This window comes from Phyllobates terribilis, unplaced genomic scaffold (genome assembly GCF_046119375.1).
Source record: "Phyllobates terribilis strain yellow unplaced genomic scaffold, ASM4611937v1 Scaffold_1__5_contigs__length_1240528914, whole genome shotgun sequence".
NCBI classification, from domain to species: domain Eukaryota; kingdom Metazoa; phylum Chordata; class Amphibia; order Anura; family Dendrobatidae; genus Phyllobates; species Phyllobates terribilis.
The window spans coordinates 1,062,415,736-1,062,432,178 of record NW_027362761.1 but is presented as its reverse complement, the minus strand read 5'-3'; the positions used below and the strand labels follow the sequence as shown (position 1 = coordinate 1,062,432,178).

The 16,443-nt window shown below is 50.2% G+C and overlaps 1 protein-coding gene across 2 annotated transcripts in view; it reads right to left on the bottom strand.

Moving 5' to 3' along the window:
- SGCZ (sarcoglycan zeta) overlaps positions 1 to 16,443 on the bottom strand; it is a 1,689,841-nt gene that overhangs the window by 1,062,663 nt on the left and 610,735 nt on the right. Inside the window, exon 1 of one of the 2 annotated variants that reach the window (XM_073645425.1) lies at positions 7,085 to 7,182. The exons of the other annotated variant lie outside the window; for it this stretch is intronic. The gene's annotated coding sequence lies outside the window, so the exon portion shown is untranslated. Of the gene's footprint in view, positions 1 to 7,084; positions 7,183 to 16,443 lie in introns of those variants that run through there. 2 annotated transcript variants of the gene reach the window in all.

Here is a 16,443-nt window from a genome sequence, read left to right as displayed (position 1 = left end):
GGAGACACTATTTATTTATTTTTTTACAGCAAAAAATGCAAAATGCAGGATAATAGAGATTTTTACCGTGGAACAGCAAAAGCACACTTCTGTCTCTCTGGCCTACACCAGACTATTTTCAACAGATATATTTGTGTCTGAAAAATCAGGGAGACACTATTATTATTTTTATACAGCAAAAAATGCCAAAAACAGGATAATAGAGATGTTTTACCGTGGAACATCAAAACCACAGTAATAATTTACTTGTGTATACCAGGCTTTTTAAAATATATATATATTTGTGGCTGAACAGTGAGCGACACAATCAAACTGTTTTTTTTAGATACAAATGGCCCATAGAACTGCAAAACCACACTTCTATTTCTCTGGCCTACACCAGACTATTTTCAACAGATATATTTGTGTCTGAAAAATCAGAGGCACACTTTTTTTTTTGGGGGGGGGGGGGGGGGGGCACCAAAAGGTTAATAAGATGGGTATTTGTACATTGTGAAGGAGAAAAAAAAAGAGGATTTAGATTAAAAAAAAGGATTTTTCCTGGCCCCCGGGACCTGGAGCGAAGTCCAGCAATTTCAGCAACAGGAGCAGCACACAGCACTGTAATGCAGCGTTTGCTGGTATAACCACTGCGTCTCCTATACAGCCTGCCTGATATACCTGGGATGGATATTAGTCCTGAGAAGGACTGTTTGTTTGATTTTGATCTGGCAGCCTTTACAGACCCTACACTAACTATTTTGCAGGATATGTCTCTCCCTAAATCAGCAGCGCTGTCCCTACACTGTCTGATCCGGAGCGACTGTGTCCAAGATGGCGGCGCCCGGTTTTAAATACTCAAGGTGACGCTGTGTGGCCAGCCAATCACTGTAATGCCCACAAACAACATGGCTGCGGCATTACAGTGACTGGCTGGCAATCCCTGCATGTTCATTGGCTATGTAAAGAGCGCCAAACATGCAGGGTGGAGACCCGAGCTCCCGCCCGAGTAACCCGGAAATGCTCGGTGCTCGCCGAACATCCCGAGTAGCGTGATGCTCGGGCGAGTACCGAGCAGTGTCGAGCATGTTCGCTCAACACTATTCACCATGTGTGTATCTAATAACAATTTTTTACTGCATCTAGCCCAGTAAATCCTTTTTGGCCTGTAGCAGTGTCTGGTAGTCAGTGGAGTAGCCCATCTGAACCAAGCTACACCACCTGTGTATCTAATAACAATTTTTTACTGCATCTAGCCAGTAAATCCTTTTGGGCCTGTAGCAGTGTCTGGTAGTCAGTGGAGTAGCCCATCTGAACCAAGCTACACCACCTGTGTATCTAATAACAATTTTTTACCGAATCTAGCCCAGTAAATACTTTTGGACATAGTAGCAGTGTCTGGTAGTCAGTGGAGTAGCCCATCTGAACCAAGCTACACCACCTGTGTATCTAATAACAATGTTTTACTGCATCTAGCCTAGTGAATCCTTTTGGGCCTGTAGCAGTGTCTGGTAGTCAGTGGAGTAGCCCATCTGAACCAAGCTACACCACCTGTGTATCTAATAACAATTTTTTACTGTATCTAGCCCAGTAAATCATTTTGTGCATAGTAAAAGTGTCTGGTAGTCAGTGAAATAGCCCATCTGTACCAAGCTACATCACCTGTGTATCTAATAACCATTTTTTCACTGCATCTAGCCCAGTAAATCCTTTTGGGCCGGTAGCAGTGTATGGTAGTCTGTGGAGTAGCACATCTGAACCAAGCTACATCACCTGTGTATCTAATAACAATTTTTTACTGCATCTAGCCCAGTAAATCCTTTTTGGCCTGTAGCAGTGTCTGGTAGTCAGTGGAGTAGCCCATCTGAACCAAGCTACACCACCTGTGTATCTAATAACAATTTTTACTGCATCTAGCCCAGTAAATCCTTTTGGGCATAGTAGCTGTGTCTGGTAGTCAGTGGAGTAGCCCATCCGAACCAAGCTACACCACTGATGTGTCTAATAACAATTTTATTCTGCATCTAACCCAGTAAATCCTTTTGGGCCTGTAGCAGTGTCTCGTAGTCAGCGGAGTAGCCCACCTGTGAAGGAAGCAACACTGCCTGTGTATCTAATTCTAATTTTTTACTGCATCTAAGCCAGGAAATCTTTTTGGGACTAGCAGCAGTGTCTGGTAGTCAGCGGAGTAGCCCATATGTGAAGCCCATTTCTGTTGTGCGAGGTTGGGGGGAGAGGGCAGAGGAAGGAAGCATGATTCTTACCTCGCCACCAACACAACAATGACTTGGTCCTCCTGGATGCACAAGACACATGAGTGCCTTCTTGCTGCACTACCTGCAACATGACCCTCGGATTGTCAGAATTCGAAGTAATCCCGACTACTGGGTTGCCACACTCTTAGATCCCCGGTACAAAAGTAAATTTGCCGAAATAATTCCTGCCATAGGAAGGGATTCACGCATGCAGGAGTATCAGCAGAGGCTGTTACAAAATCTTACATGTGCTTTTCCACAAAACACCAGTGGTGCATGTAGTGAATCTCACAGTTCTAACTTGCCAACCGTGGGACTGTTGAGACTTCATCACTCAAACTGTAACAGTAACACCGTATCTGCTGGTAACAGCAATTTTGTGGAATCGTTTCACCAATTTTTTAGACCATCTTTTGCAAGGCCACAGGAGGCAAGAAGTCTGACACATAGTTAACGCCTAGTGAGGATGGTACATGAGTATCTCCAAGTGAACATCGAAGCCATGACTGTGTCACTGGACCCTTGCTCAGTTTGGTATTCCAATCTGGAAAAATGGCCGGTGCTCGCCACTCATGCCTTGGAGATCTTGTCGTGCCCCGCAGCCAGCGTTCTCTCTGAACGTGTGTTCAGCGCTGCTGGTATTGTACTGACAGATAAGCGCACGCGGCTGTCCACTGACAATGTAGACAGACTCAGGTTCATAAAGATGAACAAATCATGGATCCCCAAGGACTTTTCTACCCCTGTGTCATCCTGGGGAGACTAAAAGCTTGAGGATTTTGGAAAATCACCTCACCAACCATTTTAAGCAACTCTGGGGCAATTGATGCCACTTAAGTGGTGTCTGTGCCACAATTTTTGGAACAAATGGAGACTCTTTTTGGAGTCCCCTTGCTGTGTTTTACATGACGTTGGCATCGTCAATTCAAGGTGGGTCGGGTCGCTCCCCCCCTTTTAACCGTAAGAAACTACATACACTATGGCTTGGGGTAACACAGATGGTTGAGTCTGAAGAGCTGTTTACTCATACTATAGCCTGGGAATCAGAGGTCTGCTCCAAAGCTTCAGTGTCTGCTAGTCAGCGTAGTAGCCCAGCTTTGCAGCAAGCTACACTGCCTGTGTATCTAATAACAATTTTTTACTACATCTAACCCAGCCAATCATTTTTAGCTAGTAGCAGTGTCTCGTAGTCAGCGGAGTAGCCCATCTGAAGCAAGCTACACTGCCTTTGTATGTAATAATTTTTTACTGCATCTAACCCAGCCAATCATTTTGGGCTAGTAGCAGTGTCTCATAGTCAGCGGAGTAGCCCATCTGAAGCAAGCTACACCGCCTTTGCATCTAATAACAATTTTTAACTGCATCTAACCCAGGCAATACTTTGGGCCTAGTAGCAGTGTCTGCTAGTCAGTGGAGTAGCCCAGCTGTTAAGCAAGCTACACCACCTGTGGTTTGGACACTTAATTTTTTCAAAGGAAACGCTTCGGGCCCCCGGGACACTCAATGACGAGCATCGGGGAGGCGCCCCAAGGCAAGGGGGCTGGGACTGGTGGTAGCACGCATTGTGGCGGACCACCAAGCTCGATCTTTATAAAAGCTTTTTAACTGCAGCAGCTTTAGTGGACGCTACTATAGCTGGAACTCTATTTTATTATAAATGTAAAAACACAAACTAGTACAAGTAACGAAAACAATTTCCAGCAATATAACCAATACATAAACAATGTATATACAAGGGACCCCACCTGCCTGACAACCACCATACAACCACAGCCTATCCAAACATACTCAAACTTCCTCCACACTTACACCTGATTCTGCCGTAACAAAAACCAGAGATGCAGAAGCAAAATACATATAACAAAATATAAACCACATAAACCATATGAAATAACACACAACACTTAAATCATGAGTAACACATAATAACACATACACTACCCCAACTCTCACTATACCCCCAACCCGAACCGGCCTCTAAGTTCCGAAAAAGTCCTTCCGGACTTAGGGCGAACCCTGACAGTTTTGGGCCCGGGCCAGTCCAAGTTCATGCTTAACCCCCCTCAAAACCCCCACCCCACCTAACTAACCCCCAAAGTAAAAGAACAATAAGACAACAATAATAATAACAACAAGAACAATAACAAAAATACCATCCGCACCGGTTCGGTGCTTGTAAACCCTTTTCATGATACCATTCTCAAAACAAAAAGCTACGGTGAGAACTTAGCCCACCACCAGGAGGCTTGGAGCAATCCAGAACTAAGGCACCTGGAAGGAGAAACCCCTCCAGAGACGGGAGGCCCCCGATGCACCCAGCCTTTCATACTCCAAGGAGCGCACCTTCACCAGGTCACCAAGGATGTTGCTACATACCTCACCCACTGGGAGGATTTTACTGCCCGTCGACACTAAACACCGTGCATTCCATGTGAAAAACCTAACCACTAGGCTAACTAGAAAAAGAGTGCACTGGTCCTGTCCACCAAGGTCTCTGAACGCTCCATAGGCCCACTCAGCGTAGGAGAGGCCCGCCAGCCTAGGCCAGTCAATGGAAGCGCCCACCCTGTTGCATACCTCTGCATTAAAGCGACACTGAAGCAGGAAGTGCTCCATGCTCTCAAGCGTGTCAGCACAACTCTCACGAGGACAATTCCTATCCTCGGAGTTCCTGTACTTCAAGTTGTCCCTCACATACAGCTTACCCTTAAATCAGCGCCAAGTCAAGTCCCAATACTTCGCGGGGATCCGTTTTGAATTTAAAAGACGCAACCCCACCTCCAGATCCCGACTTGGGCAGTCCCTGAGTGCCAGTGGCTTTTGAAAATGGGTCGATAAGATCCTCCCCTCGAGAAGTTTCCTCGTGAGAGTCCTCACCTCCCACACTCCCAAACCCCACCGGCGTATTACTTTCAAAACCGGGGTAACATAAGCCGGGAGATGCCCGTGCGGTGTGCGAAGATCCTTCACACGCCCTCCTGTCTCCCAATCCTGGAAGAAGGACTCCATCCCCTACAGGAGAAAACCCACAGAGGAGCCCTCTCTTTCCAGAGGTTTGATATATTTAGCTTAAGAAAGGTGCAAACCAAGAACACCACGGGGTTGACCATATTCAACCCCCCTAGTCTCCTCGTATGGTAAGTAACCTCCCGCTTGACTAGGTTCAGCCTGTTTCCCCATAACAGTTGGAAAAACAGGCCATAGACCCGCGTCCAGAGAGGCTCTGGCAAAATGCAAATGCTGCCTAGATACATTAACAATGGGAGCAGGAAACCTTTGCACAAGCTCACCCTTTCCCTCAGGGTCAAAGACCAACCCTTCCACTGGTCCACTCTCTGGGCGGCAGTTTTAAGTCTACTTTCCCAGTTTTTGGTTGGGTAATCACCCAGGCCAAATTCAACGCTTAGGATCTTGGCATACTCTTGGGGCTCTGGGAGGGTGACCGGGAGATCAAACCTGGGATCTCCTCCCCCCAGCCAAAGACTCCCACACTTGCTCCGATTGACAATGGAACCAGAGGCCCTGGAGTAGCCCTCCACCTCAGACATCACTGCCCGCACCTCCTCTTCCGAGGAGACAAAAACAGAGACATCATCAGCATAGGCCACTACCTTCAGGGCGGCCTCCCGTTCGCCCGCCTGGTCCATCCTCACCCCCGCTATTGGTCCACGATCCACCCTCCTTATGAAGGGATCAATCGCGAACACATACAGCAGGGGACTGAGAGGACATCCCTGACGAACGCCGGAGCCCACCGCAAAGGCCTGTCCAATCCAACCATTCACAAGTGGGAAACTCTCCGCCCCTCTGTACAATGTCTTCAGCCAGTCCACGAACCTCCCTGGCAGACCATACCTCAGAAGAGCGGACCACAGGTACTCGTGATCAACCCGGTCAAAGGCTTTGGCCTGATCCAAGGACAGCAGATACCCCTCCCAGAGGCCAGCCCTACCCTGTTCCACAGCCTCCCGGACACCGAGAACAGCACTAAAAGTGCTACGGCCAGGAACACAGCAGTGCTGGGACTCAGAAAGGAGCCGTGGCGCAAACTTCACCAACCTGTTAAAGAGTACTTTAGCCAAAACCTTCCTGTCCACATTGAGAAGCGCTATGGGCCTCCAGTTCTCAATGTGCGACGGATCCTTTCCCTTAGAAAGAAGGATCAAAGCTGACCTCCTCATTGATCTCGGAAGAGTGCCCGAGGAGAGACACTCATTAAAAACCTGAGTCAATAAGGGGACCAAAAGGTCCTTAAAGGTCTTGTAGAACTCCGACGTTAAGCCGTCCGGACCTGGTGATTTTTTGAGCTGGAGCCCATCAATCGCCAGTCTAACTTCCTCTTCTTTGATCTCATCCACCAAGACATCGAGCGAGGGGTCTACCCCTGATTCAGGAATGGCCTCAGCCAGGAAAGCCGACGTCTCATCTCGATCCAGCTCCTTCCTCCCCAAGAGATGTGAGTAAAAGGATCTGACGACCTCCAAGATCCCTGACCTGGACCTGGTCAGGGATCCTGTACTGTCCCTCAGACCCGCCACTATCTTACTACTCACTGACATCTTGCAGTTTCTGTAGGGGTCGGGTGAGCGATACTTCCCGAAGTCCCTCTCAAAAACCAAAGATGTGTGCCTATCATACTGACATCTCTTGAGTAAGGCTTTCACCCTGGTGATGTCCTCACGGCCACCCCCAGTCGAGACAAGTTCCTCGAGTTTCCTCCTCAGGCCCCGATACAGGAGATCCCTGTTCAGGCTTCTGAGGTTAGAAAGCTGGCGGAAGAATCTCGCCACCCGATGTTTGAAGATCTCCCACCACTCTGACTTAGTGTTACCAAGGCCCAGTAGTGGTACCTGACTTTGAAAGAAATCCTCAAAGGACTGTCTTACAGCTGCTTCCTTCAGGAGTGACAAATTCAGCTTCCAAAAACCTCTTCCCATCCGAGGAGTCTCTGTAACATTCAGAGAAAACATAATCAGGCAGTGGTCGGAGAATTCAACCTCTACCACCGATAAAGGTGAAGAGACTGCCTCCTCCTTCAAATAAAACCTGTCTATTCTAGACCTAGTCTGACTACCTCTGAAATAAGTGTAACCCGCGTGGCCCGTGGTGTTCTGGATGTGGACATCCACTAGGCGAGCCTCACTAACTATGCTATTCAAGGCGACGCTGTCGTAGGCCAACCGGTCTCTGGAACCTCCTCTGTCTTGGGGCCTTGAGACATTGTTGAAGTCCCCTCCAAAGACCACCAGTCGGCTACAAAACAAAAAGGGTTTAATACTCATAAAGAGACACTTGCGGTCCCACTTAGTCTGGGGACCATAGATGTTTATGAGCCGAAGCTCTTGTCCCCTTATGAACACATCCAAGATCAAGCACCTCCCCATTTCCAACTCAATAACCCGTCGGCATACTACATCTGCGGTCTTGAAAAGGACCGCCACACCGCTATACGGCTCAGCCGCAAGAGACCAATAGGAAGGCCCGTGTACCCACTCCCTCTTAGCTTTTTTAAGGGACGTGAGATCGAACAACCTGGACTCCTGCAAAAACAAAATGTCGGCATCAAGCTGGCCGAGAAAATGAAAGGCCGTGAACCTAGCCGCATCAGACTTTATGCTGGCAACATTAATGGTCGCCAGCGTCAACGGGGTGAGTGCCGCCATCATGAGTGATCAGGTTGGACAGCGACCTTCTTCCCACCCACCTTACCCTTTACATGTGCTCCATTTTCCTCCTCAGAGGACGATATAGCACGTTTCAGGCACACCGACACATCCATACCTGCTGTTCCACACACAACTTTAACGGGCACAACTGTTTCAGGCGCACCCTTGCCCTTGTCAGGAGGCCCTGGGTCGACCCCCCCCACCAGAGGCCCGGTTTCCCCGACCCCCGATGTTGAGGGCTTGGCGCCCCCTTTAGCCCCTACATCCTTGTCCGCAACCCCCAGCACCAGACCCCCCTCCTCCCCCCCATCTGAAGACAAGGGAGACTCGCTTAGGGCCTGGTACTGGTTGGAGAGCTCCATCGGAGGAAGGGAGGAAGAGCCTTCCTTTGGCACCTGGCCCCGGGTTGCCTTCTCCTTCGAGTTACCCTTCTTCCTCACCCTTTTCTTCTCCCTCTTCTTTTGCTGTTGCCACTCTTCATTCCCCCCCTCATCCACACCTTCGCTGGATGAGGATAAGGGAGAGGTGGCCCCATCCTCCCTGACCATCCTCCTGACCTCTTCGTCTATCTCACTGTCCGGGACTTCAGCTGCAAGCTCCCCCGAACTAGGGACCAGAGGCAGGGACATAATCCCCTGGTCCCTCTCCACCACTCTCCTCGGACGCTGCTCTTTCCCTCCCGCCTCAGGGGGAGTTCTGCTCCTCACCGGTCCCTTACTTCCTACGCCGCCGCTAGTCCCTTCACCGGCTGGTCTGGTCCTCGCCTCCTCCCTACCAGCACCTCCCGGATTCAGGCCAACATTGGCATAGGAGCGCGGACAGCGACTAAACGGGTGTCCCAAGACACCACACAGGTTACACCGAATGTCCCTACAGGTTGCGGCCAGATGACCCACCCCTCCACACATTGCGCACTTCTCCACCTTGCACCCCGCGCTGAAGTGAGAGGGGCTGCCGCACCTGTGGCACAACTTCGGCTGCCCCTGGTAAAAGATCAGGATTCGGTCCCTTCCCAAGAATGTTGAAGTGGGAATGTGGGTAACCGAGTAACCCGAGACCTTCAGTTTTACCATAAAGGTCCAGGCCCCTGACAAGATGCCATGCTTGTCCAGATTCTTTTTGGGAATCTGGACCACCTCCCCATACCTGCTCAGCCAGGTCATGATGTCCATCTCAGAAAGTGACTCGTTACTGGTGAGCACGGTCACTTTCTTCACTGAGTTTTGGCGAGAGATAGCCTGGACTATAAACCCTCGCCATTCAGGGCAAATCCGAGCCAGCTCATACTGAGACCAGAAGAGCTCTAGGCCCTCCGATCTCACAAAGCTGACGTTGAAAAAGGTGGCACCATAGGGATGAATCAGGGCATAGATGTCATCAGCCCTGAAGCCCATCCCCAGGAAAAGCTCCACCACCTTGTCCCTAGAGGGGCACGTTTCATTGCCTTCCCACCGGAGACGGACCACATTCCTATGGACGCCACCCTGCCCTGCTGTCGGCAGAGACCACGTAACGTTCTCTGCCCCTTACTCTCGGAAGGCGGACAGACCATGTCGGTCTATCCAGAACGATAAATCTACCTCCCTACCCTCCACTGTAATGGACTGCTCTCCCCTCTTCAGGGCGTCCAGGAGACGCCATTGCAAGTAACCCTGCCCAGTGTCCCCTGACAAGGACCCTCCACTACCCGCGGCAGCGGCCGCCGCAAAGGTGCGGACATGTGAACCGCCCTCTAACGAGGCCGCCAACGAACTTGGATTCCTTGGCCTCACACTTGGCCCCTCATTCACACTCACACTCTGCCTCACAGCCTCACCTACCTCCCCTGCACCACTACCATCACCACCAGCCGTACCACTCACCACTTCCATACCTGCATCCTCACCTCCATCCTCACCTCCTTCATGTACCCCATTCATCCCCACCTCATGCACCCCATCCATGCCAGCCAGAACAGGTGGGGTACTAACCGCTTTACCCAAGGTCCTGGCATCACTGGGGGGGTATTTCAGGACACTCACCACATCCGCAGCATTCTCCTTACTCCCCTTCTCCCCCTCTGCCACCTTGGACCCTCCAATATTCATGCGCTGGGTATCACAGGGGCCGGGATTTTGGGCGCCGGGTTTTACCAACCTCACAGGTGCAGACACCCCGGCCGGTTTACCCCCGGCAGCCTTGTCCCCAGCATGCGGCCCCTCAACCCTCTGGCCAGATATGGAAGCAGTGTCTCTCTCCTCCCCCACCATCCTCCGGACCTCAGCCAAGATCTCTGAAAAAGCTGCTCCGGCTCCACCGCCACAACCCCCACCTCCCTCTGCCCGAGACCCAGAGGCCATGGGAGACAGAGACGGGAACTCCACCACACTGAATATGTCTGGCGCCACCGCCAGCGATGACCCTTTGCCATCCCTACTGTCCTCCGTAGGGATCGCCACACCATCACCACTCGCCTTACATTTGCCTTTACTCTCCCCACCGGACCTGCGCCGAGGACCAACTTCATGATTCGGGCGCCCTTGACCGGTGGGGGTTACACAGGAGACAGCAGCAGCATCAGTATCATCATTAAACAAGTAACGCATACTCACCGTCTCCTGTGCCTTCTTCTTGCGCCCCTTCTTCTTTCCGGGTCCCGGATCTTCATCCCCGAAACAAAAATGCTGGAGGTTCACCGGGGACTCAGCAACCGGATGGCCGCCATGAGCCCCCCGGACCTCGAAGACGCCTCCATGTCCTCCTCCTCTGATGTGCTGGAGGCAGGCAGCACCACCTGCTCAGGACGCAGACCGGAAGATTTAGGAGGCTCCCCAGTAACGCCGGCAGGCTGCTCGACCGGGGTTACTGCCACCTCCTGGGACACTGTTCCTGGATCCGTCTCTGTCTTCCCTGCTGTTTTCCCTTGGGCTTGCCAGTCACCTTGTTAGCCGATGCCGACATGCTCACCGTAGCCGCTTCACGCTGGGACAGCCTCCCAGACCTCCTCACAGAGTCCTCCGATGGATCCATATTCAGTCCTCCGACCCCACCCGGCCCAGACCGGGAGGGCCGGAGCCCGGGGATACCCCCCGACACCCCTGCCTCGGTCCTGGGAAAACGAAGAGGCAAGGGTCGGGCTTAGAAAAAAGTCCTAGTTGGAGCTTCCCAGGAGCTCCTCCACACAGCTCTCACTCAGCTAGGAACACAGGCCACACCTCCTCCACTTCCTGCTACCGTGGCTGCTGGCATGAGACTTGCATTCCAATAGATCCTTGTAAAAGGATTTAAAGTGTACTCATTCAAATTACAGAGCTTAGACCGGCCTCCACACGGGGGGCCTCGACCCACCAGCGGACAGGCACCAGTATTGGGAGAGGGGGGCTGGCCGTCAGGGTTCACTTCGGCTCTGGCACAAACCCGGCAACACGGAGGTCGCACGGGAAGGAACGGCCTGGAAGTGTCGGCTTCGCACTCCAGCGAAGTCCCTCTGCCCGCTCGCGCCCGTAACCTCAAAGGGATGCGCAAGCGGCTTTTCTTCCCAGGGCTGTTCCCCGCCAAGCAGGAATATGGGGGAGCTCTGGTCGGCCTTCCACCGGACTCCCTTACCTCCCTTTCCCTTTTTCCTTCTTCCATTCTTCCATTCTCCATCTAACCCCTCGGCTCTGTGGTGTCCACTCTCCCTCTAGCTCTCTCCTTCTCACAGGTGGACTACCGCATGTATTCACAGTGTGGCGAATCTTTTGGGCACAGGCATAAGAAGTCGTCGAGGTAATGAATAATATGTGCCCCCTTAGAAAACGTTTATGACGACCCATTCGAGAAAGCAACTAAATGCCTCAAATAGTGAGCAGGATCTGGAGCACCCCATGGGCAAACAGCGATCAATATAGTATGCTCCCTCCCAGAAGCAGCCCAATAGGCGGACACTATTCGGAGGCACAGGTAGTATGTAACCGGAATGCCCCCTCAATGTCTGTTTTGGCCATTAGGGTGCCCCTTCCCAACTTCTTGACCCGCCTGATTGCCTTGTCTAAGGATGTACAGTATATACTACTGTACTTGGTTCCGCGTCGATGTTGTCGATTACTGACCTGCCCCTTGGATATGACAAATGGTGGAATAGTCCGAATGTATTGGGTTCCGTTTTGGCACGACTCCCAACGGGGATACCATTATGTCTTGTAAGGAAAGAGTTCTCAATGGAACCGCCATTCTACCTAAAGATATTTCTTTTTTTAACCTCCTTTTACTCCTCCACCTCTTTTCTTTTCGCATGACTATATGTACTTATCACTTTTCCATGTGTTAGTTGTGTCTTCTGAGCAGTTTGTCAGCTTTTGGACACCTTTGAATGTGTTTTCTATGTGTTTTCTAAGTGTTTCTATGTGTTTTTGTTTGCCTGCCATTGGTTTTAATGGTGTTCGACGGTGTTCGGTCAACCGTTCGACGAACAGTTCGGCGAATATACCGGTGTTCGACGAAACGAACCCAAACACTACGGGGGTGGCTCAACACTACTCAAGAGCCCCATAGCAGCTGCAAAGTTAGCGCTATCATGAACTCTCCTGAGGTAGACGTAAAGGCACACCAGAGGATTCTCTGGTGGGACCATCCAACTCTGCCGAGAAGCTGTCCTGGCTAAGAAAAGTGTGTGGGGAGGTTCCCGGACACTCTATGGCTGCTTTTTTACTGAGGAGGAAACACACGCAAACTCGGGGAGAACATACAAAGTCCTTGCAGATGTTGTCCTTGCTGGGATTTGAACCCAGCGCTGCAAGGCTTCAGTGCTAACCACTAATCCAATGTGCTGCCGTTCACCCTCTAATATCTAACAGGCAGGAGAAACTTGCACCTACTGCCACTCTATCTTCAGATCCTTTGTGAGAAAATGTATTTGGGCAGCCATTCAGTCTACCAAATAAAATTCCTGAGAAGGAAATTGAGGATGGCTTTGCTACTGGTACTGGGGGCAGTGCTAATACCATGGCGTCGTACCATAGTTTGCTGGAAATATTCCAGGCTGGTAGGAGGCAAGAAAATTCCCACAGAAAAGTACCAGCAGTAATGTTCAGGCCACATTTCAAGTGCAAGCAGTTTTAGAGGACTTCCTGGGAGAAATGACACGCAGGGTAGATACGGTTTCCCTCTATGCCAGTCCTTTCACCGAGCTAAATACAACTCTTAGTAAAAAAAGTTGTGGACTGGCTCCGTACCATCCCTGGCCACATTCACCTGTCCACGTGTTTGTGATTAGGCAGTCCTTCCCAGTAAGTGCACTGGGGAGGGCACGGGTAATGTTGTGGGACCCGTGCTTGTGGAAGGCGGAGGCGATACCGGGAAATATAGTGGCGGCTGGGGACCGAGTATAGACACCCGGCCGCCGCCAGCATGAGGTTGTGAAAAGCTTTCGCCTCCACGAGCTTAAAAGGCCATATTTCAAGTGCAAAGAGCTTCCCAGAAATCTGGCAGTTTAGTGTTGCGGCCAGTGGGTGGGTGAGTGGCTGGCTGCATACTTGCACTTGCATTCCAAGTAACAGAAAACTAAGCAGATGATGGCCTCTATCATCATCATGGCCTCACCTCAACACTATGAACTCTCCTGAAGGAGAAGCCAGGGCCTGCCGGAGGAGTCTCCGGTTCTCTGGTGGGCCCGTCCAACCCTGCCGAAAAGCAGCCCTGGCTAAGAAAAGAGTGGGGGAAGGTTCCTGGACACTCTATGGCTGCTTTTTTAATGTGGATCAGCCAAGCTTATGCATGTTATTTCTCAAAACGCATTACAGATTAGGCCATTGTCCAACTCTGTATTCAAGAAATTAAATGCGCAAGGAAAGATGTGTGTGTGTGTGTGTGTCAAAGCACCACTGACAAGTGCGAGTTGATGTTGGATGGGCTGCCATTGCTTCTGCAACAAGCTCAATTACAGGACTTCCTGGGAGAAATGACACGCAGGGTAGATACGGTTTCCCTCTATGCCAGTCCTTTCATCAAGCTAAATACAACTCTTAGCAAAAAAAAGTTATGGACTGGCTCCGTACCATCCCTGGCCACATTCACCTGTCTACGTATTTGTGGTTATGCGGTCCTTCCCAGTAAGTGCACTGGGGAGGGCACGGGTAATGTTGTGGGACCCGTGCTTGTGGAAGGCGGATGCGATACAGGGAAATATAGTGGCGGCTGGGGACCGAGTATGGACACCCGGCCGCCGCCGGCATGAGGTTGTGAAAAGCTTCTGCCTCCATGAGCCTAAAAGGCCACATTTCAAGTGCAAGCAGCTGTAAAAAATTGGGCAGTATAGTATTGAGGCCTGTGGGTGTGTGGCTGCCTGCATACTTTGCTTGCATTCCAAAGAATGGGGTAGGGACAACTGAACGCTGCACTGGGACAAGGACGTGGACGGTGATTTTTGCAAGTCTGCAACGATAGGTGCATGGCGGGAGGCATCTTCGCATGCGCCAAGGATCACTTATGATGGGCACACTTTTAGGCAGTGACCTGGGAGTCAGAGATGCTTCCAGAGGTCTTCCCCATGTTGTTCCCATGTCTTTTCAGCACTGTATGCATGTGTCTGATGATGTGTCACACACCACATGGCCAGATAAGGTTGTAAAATGTTAAAATGACATTTCCTGGTGAATGCATTTGTCTTGGTTGAATGCAATGCAAAAGTGCAAAAACGCATCAAAAACACTACTTGTGAACATAGCCCAAGGTGTGGAGGAGTATTTTTTTTTTTTTGGCTATTTATTTTGCTTTATATACAAGTCATTACCCTGGGAAGGATGTTCCTTAACATATTTCCCAGGAAAATCCATTTTGGTTTAGTTTTTGTATGTTTTATTTTGAGTCCATAAAAGTCGCGTAATACTCTGACAACGTTGTTGACAGCAGTGATCTGGGAGTCAGAGATGCTTCCAGGGGTCTTCCCTATGCTGTTCCCATGTCATTTGAGCACTGTTCCCATCGATTTGGGCAATTTTTAGGCCCTCTGCAGACCGCCGGGGGGAGCCGCCTGAAAAATGCTCGAGTTTCCCATAGACTTACATTGGGCTCGTTGCTCGGGTCGAGCACCCGAGTATTCCAATTTGCTCGACCTGAGCAACGATTCCCCTAGTATTTTAGTGCTCGCTCATCACTAGTAGTAATGCAATTGTGACATTCTCAGGTCTTGAAAACCAAAATTTGAATGTATCCCCTATGCTAAGGATAGGAAATAACTTCATGATTGATGCATGTCAAACCACTGAGACCCACATTATTAAGAGCCCCACTGATCCTGGAGAGCCGCAAATGAATGGTGCAGAGGTTAAGCATGCACTCTATTCATTCTTTATAGGACTTCAGGAGATAGAAATGCTCTCCTGCAGATAGGGATCTTCAGAGCAGCTTTCTCAGGATTCATGAGGGTCCTAGTGGTCAGACCTCCAGAGATAAGGAAGTTACCCTTTCTCCCAAGGAATATCTTCAAATCTTGATACAAACCCTTTAATGAAATAACTTTAATATGCAGGCAAGAATATCACAAGAGGAATGCAAAGAAAGTTAAAGGGTCAAAAGGAGCATTTGCATGCTATATTATACTGTAATTATTAGTGTTGAGCCACCCCCGTAGTGTTCGAGTTCGGTTCAGTTCGTCGAACACCCGTGTGTTCGCCGAACTGTTTGTCGAACTGTTCATCGAACACCTTCGAACACCGTTAAAACCAATGGCAGGCAAACAAAAACACATAGAAACACATAGAAAACACCTTCAAAGGTGTCCAAAAGCTGACAAACTGCTCAGAAGACACAACTAACACATGGAAAAGTGACAAGTACATATAGTCATGCGAAAAGAAAAGAGGTGGAGGAGTAAAAGGAGGGGGAGACACAGATATAGGCATGTCATGCCTAGTGTTGAGCCACCCCCGTAGTGTTCGAGTTCGGTTCGGTTCGTCGAACACCCGTGTGTTCGCCGAACTGTTCGTCGAACTGTTCGTCGAACACCTTCGAACACCGTTAAAACCAATGGCAGGCAAACAAAAACACATAGAAACACATAGAAAACACCTTCAAAGGTGTCCAAAAGCTGACAAACTGCTCAGAAGACACAACTAACACATGGAAAAGTGACAAGTACATATAGTCATGCGAAAAGAAAAGAGGTGGAGGAGTAAAAGGAGGGGGAGACACAGATATAGGCATGTCATGCCCTTCTAAAATCCAAAAAGTGAGAAGCCGAGACGGCCAGTCCGCTCCTGCCCATGCCACCTCCGTGTCGCCGGGTTTGTGCCAGAGCCGCGGTGAACCCTGACGGCCAGCCCCCCTCTCCCAATACTGGTGCCTGTCCGCTGGTGGGTCGAGAGAGCCCCCCTGTGGTGGAGGCAGCTCTAAGCTTTTTAATTTAAATTGTCTCTCTAATTTGAATGAATACACTTTAAATCCATTTACAAGGATCTATTGGAGGGCAAGTCTCATGCCAGCAGCCGCGTAATTCCAGCTCCAGTAGCGTCCACTAAAGCTGCTGCAGTTAAAAAGCTTTTATAAGGATCGAGCTCGGCTGTCCACCGCAAGGCATCCTAGTGCCA